The sequence below is a fragment of the Oryctolagus cuniculus genome, chromosome 6 (assembly GCF_051225735.1).
Source record: "Oryctolagus cuniculus isolate XC-2025 breed Fujian yellow rabbit chromosome 6, ASM5122573v1, whole genome shotgun sequence".
NCBI lineage: Eukaryota > Metazoa > Chordata > Mammalia > Lagomorpha > Leporidae > Oryctolagus > Oryctolagus cuniculus.
Window position 1 is genome coordinate 77668170 of NC_142872.1, and position 5431 is coordinate 77673600.

General features: G+C 42.1%; 1 pseudogene; it reads left to right on the forward strand.

The window, feature by feature from the left end:
* The first annotated feature begins 3698 nt into the window (after positions 1 to 3698).
* LOC127490901 (U2 spliceosomal RNA) lies at positions 3699 to 3834 on the forward strand (annotated as a pseudogene).
* Positions 3835 to 5431: the final 1597 nt, after the last annotated feature.

Here is a 5431-nt window from a genome sequence, read left to right on the forward strand (position 1 = left end):
CCCTGGCACTTGTTCCTTATAGATATACACTGGAGTTTCTGCCTATACCAGGCACCTTCCACTCTGTGTCCAGCAGATAACTATGGGCCCAGACTGTGGGACCCTCCCACCAAAACTGCAAAACCAACCACTGGAAAATGTGGCCTGAGAAGAAATTCTAGAAATACGCTTCCACTCCTGTGTTCTTCCTTCATTCAGTTTGAATTTTCCTGTATTGGGCAACTATGTTTATGTATAAAATGAAAAGGCTCTTACGAAATGAAAAAATACAATGCTCTTCTTTCTCTTTTCTTTTTCTTGCTTTTAGCCATTTCAGAGCCATTAATATCTTTATTCTGCTGTTTCTGACCAGAATGTCTCTTAGCATCTTCAAGTCCATGTTTCTCCCTGTCCACTGCCTTCTCTGGAGTTTAATCCGTTGATGGCAGATGGACACTCAGCATCCACTCTTGCTCCTGCCAGGCTGCTGCCCACCCTACAACCAGAGTGATCTTTCCTAAAAAGGCAAAGCTAGGGGCCAGTGTTATGGCATAGCAGGTTGAGCTGTTGCTTGCAATGCCAGCATCCCATATCAGAGTGCAGCCCTTGGATTGGAACTATAGTTCCTGATAATGCTCCTGGGAAAGCAGCAGATGATCCAAGTGCTTGAGCCCCTGCTACCATGTCAGAGACCCAGATGGAATTCCAGGTTCCTGTCTTCAGCCAGTTCCCAGCAGTTGCAGTCATTTAGGGAATAAAACAAGAGACTGAAAATCCCCTCTCTGTCTCTGTCTCTGTCTCTGTCTCTCTCTCCATATATATATATATATATATATATATATATATATATATATAAATGTACAAGGAGAAACGCAAGTCTGCTCCCATCATATGCCCTCCTGGAATGGCTTGGAGGATAAAATGACAACTTCTCCAGGGCAGTCATGCCTTCCATAGGGGGTCTTTGTCTCCTGCCTCCCTGCTGTGCTCTGCTCCCCACCCCCCACCTCCTCTGCATTTCCCACCACACTGGACTTTTCTCACTTCCTTAAACCCGCCAACCGCCCCCTCACCCGCTTCCTTCTGGCTAAGACATCACCCCCAATCCTTTTCCCTTGTTACATTCCTCAGATTTCAGCATTAACAGCTGCTCCCCCAGAGTCTCTGGGGACCTTGTCTTCCCTAGCCCATGTGCTTCCACAGGGCTGCGTGTTCTCGAGATGGCACTGTGCTCCCTGTTTGCACGTCTGCTCACGTGGACAGCTGGCTGAGCCTGCCCAACGCGTCGTTCTCCGACTTGGCAACCTCTACATGCCCCAGGTCTGGAGTGGGACTGCAGCATTGTCAGTCATTAGCAAATATTTACCGAGGACAGAATGAGCTGCACAGCACACCAAGCCCTCAAGACCCATAGATAAATAAATTAAGATTATTTTCTTCATGGAGCTCACATTCTAGTGATATAAATGAGAGATTATGTAACAAATAATATAGCAAACTGTGAGAAAAATCCATGAAGGACTTTCTATTTATAGCAATGCACCTGACATATATTAATGTAATAAAGGATAATGTTTTTAAAAATAGTTCTAATGGGAAAGCTAACTGAATAAACTTCATAAATTTTTAGAATAATGACCTCCTGAGGCTGGCCAGCCCACAGCTGCCCGCTGTAGTTGGTATTCTTGGTCTTCCTCAGCCCTCTCCTTCTCAGACCTATTTGCATCATGCCTTGAGCAGAGCAATTTGGTGGAACTAGTTTGTTGTCTCTGAACATCATTTTAATGTGTAAGAGAGGCCTTCAAAAAGTTCATGGAAAATGCATGCAATGAAAAAAGTATGCGTGGCCTTTCGAAAACTTTTTTGCACTAAAATAGACTTCTTTTTTAATTTGATTTTCCCTTGCACTTTTTGAAGTGCCCTCAAAGATTGTTTCCAAACTAGACTTAATGGCAAGCTTCTGAAAACTCAAATTCCATCCTGGAGGTTTATTTCAGGAGGATTTTTAAAAGGGCCAGTCACACTTGAAAAGGGTCCCAGTGAAATGCCTGGAATGGAACTAACAAGAAATCCCATAAAATTGTGTGCTACCACCACCATCCACAGTATACCCTAGTGGTGGCCTCTGGAGTGGGCATTGTGGCATAACAAGGTAAGCCACTGTCTGTACACCTGAATCCCATATCAGAGGGCCAGTTCCAGTCCCAGCTCCTCTGCATCATGTTAATGAATCCAGGGAGTCAACAGTTGACAGTTCAAATGTTGGGGCCCCTGCCACCCATGTGGAAGACTTAGGTGGAATTCTGGGCTTCTAGCTTTAGCCTGGCCAGCCAGGGCTATTGTGGATATTTGGGAAGTGAACTGATAGGTGGAAGATGTGTCTTCTCTCTCTCTCTCTCTCTCTTTCTCTCTCTCTCTCTCTCCCTCTCCCTCTCTCCCCTTCCCCCTCTCTGCTTTTCTCGCTCTCTCCCTCTCAATCTCTGCCTCTCCCAATCTCTCTCTCTCTCTCTCTCTCTCTCTTCCCTGCCTCCATAGCTCTGCTTTCTTTTTTAACTTTTATTTAATAAATATAAATTTCCAAAGTACAATTTTTGGATTATAGCAGCTTTACCCCCATATCCTCCCTCCCATCTCCCACTCCCTCTCTCATTCCATTCTTCATCGAGATTCATTTTAAATTATCTTTATATACAGAAGATCAACTTAGTATAGACTAAATAAAGATTTGAACAGGTTGCACCCACACAGATACACAAAGTTTGAGTAGTAGTTTTACCATTAATTAGCATAGTACAACACATTAAGGACAGAGATCCTACATGGGGAGTAGGTACACAGTGACTTCCGTTGTTGATTTAACAATTGACACTCTTATTTACGACTTCAGTAATCACCCGAGGCTCTTGTCAATGAGCTGCCAAGGCTATGGAAGCCTCTTGAGTTTGCCAACTCCAGTCTTATTTAGACAAGGCCATAGTCAAAGTAGAAGTTCTCTCCTCCCTGCAGCATTGTGCTGCTTTTAAAGTAGATGAAAAAATAAAATAAATAAACATTTAAAAACTAAATAGTGGCCTCTGCCTCTTGTCGATTTGTTGGGATCCTTCTTAAGCACAATTTCATTGTTTGACCCTAAATATGGGCTTATGCCTAGGAAAAGAGGAACACACACATCTGGTTTCAATAACTACTATTTAAGAATAGAGCTCTTGGTCACAGCCTTTCTCAACTTCCCATTTAAAGAAACTATGGAAAAAATAAAACAAGAAAGATGAAAATTTACACTGTCTCCAGAGTATGAAGACTATTCACTAAAAAGACTTTTCACCCCTCCAAGAACTTCCTAATCCTCTAAAAGCAATGCTGAAGACAATGAATTCAACACACATACACACCACAACATAAACAGAGGCTCCTAGAAATAGAGGTTTCAAAGGGCATATGATTTCTCTTCTCCCCAAACCCACACTGCTGGAAGCTACCTGGATTTGTTACAAAGAAATTTCTACACAATTATGTAGGAGAAAATAATTACCAAAAAAAATAGCTGCTTAGTTTTTAAAGGAAAGAATTATAACTCCAAGATAACATCATTAGTTGTGCCCTCAAGTATGACACTAATTTATTTTAATGATCTTCAGTTTCATCCATTTTGCTACATATGTCAGGATTTTATTCTTTTTGTGATTGACTAATATTCCATCGTACTTATGTGCTATATTTTCTTTATCTCAGCCTTTTGGCTAAGAACAAGTGTAGTATACGTTCTTATCAGTTTAATATTTTCTTTATCCATTCAGCCTTCAATGGACACCTACATTGATTCCATATCTTGGTTATTATGAATAGTGATGCAATGATTATGCAAGTTCAGGTATCTCTTCTGTATGTAAATTTCATTACCCTCAGATAAAAACTCAGAAGTGGGATAACTGTGTCATCTGGTAGATCTATTTCTAGTTTTCTGAGGAACCTCCATACAGTTCTCTATAATGAATGTACTAATTTGCATTCCCACCAGCAGTGTGTAAATGTTCCCTTTTCTCTACATTATCACAATATTTGGTTTTTTTTTTTTTTGGTAATAGCCATTTTTAAGTTAAAGACATTGACATAGGCAATGAGGCAATGATTTTTTTAAAAGATTGCAAAAGCACAGTACACAAAAGCAAAAAATAGAAAAATTGGGTTATATAAAACTGAAAAGCTTCTGTACATCCAAGAAAAGGATAAACAGAGTGAAGAGACAATCAACAGAATGGAAGAAAATTTTTGTGAACTAACATATTCAGAATATGTAAACAGCTCAAAAAATCAATAAAAACAAAATTTTAAAATGTTAAAATCTGAAAATGTTGGCCCGCGCCATGACTCACTAGGCTAATCCTCCGCCTTGCAGCGCCAGCACACAGGGTTCTAGTCCCGGTCGGGGCGCCGGATTCTGTCCCGGTTGCCCCTCTTCCAGGCCAGCTCTCTGCTGTGGTCAGGGAGTGCAGTGGAGGATGGCCCAAGTCCTTGGGCCCTGCACCCCATGGGAGACTAGGATAAGCACCTCATGTTCATATGTTATGGGCTCACAAAATTTATATGTTAATATTCTAACCCCCCAGAACCTCAGACTGTATCTGGATACAGGGTCTTTACAGAGTGAATTCAGTTAAAATGATGTCATTAGGGTGATTCTTAGTGCAAGGTGACTGCCGTTCTTGTAAGAGAGTATCTGGGCTGGTGCCACAGCTCAATAGGCTAATCCTCCACCTGCAGCGCTGGCACACTGGGTTCTAGTCCCGGTCGGGGCACCAGATTCTGTCCCGGTTGCCCCTCTTCCAGGCCAGCTCTCTGCTGTGGCCAGGGAAGGCAGTGGAGGATGGCCCAAGTGCTTGGTCCCTGCACCCCATGGGAGACCAGGAGAAGCACCTGGCTCCTGCCATCGGATCAGCACAGTGCACTGGCCGCAGCGCGCTAGCCGCGGCGGCCACTGGAGGGTGAACCAACGGCAAAAGGAAGACCTTTCTCTCTCTCTCACTGTCCACTCTGCCTGTCAAAAAAAAAAATTTAATGTTAAAAATAAGCAAAGGAATAAATGGACAATCTCAAAAGAACAAAAGAAAGTGGACAAAAATACATGAATAAAATTCTCAATGTCACTAACCAATAGGAAAACACAAATCAAAACCACAATGAGACACCATCTCACTCCAGTTAGAATGACTATTTTCAAAAGACCCAATATGCTCTTAAGACAAAAATTGGAATATATGCCAAGCAATTAAGTTACATATCAAAGAATTGAAATTTCATTTTAAAAACCTAGTTATTAAATACAATAATCAACAGAACAAGATCTTGGTTATCCTTTGAGGCTGGCCAGCCCATAGCTGCCCTCTGTAGTTGGTGTTCTCAGTCTCCCTCAGCTCTCTCCTTCTCAGACCTCCCTCTCCCTCTCCCTCTCCCT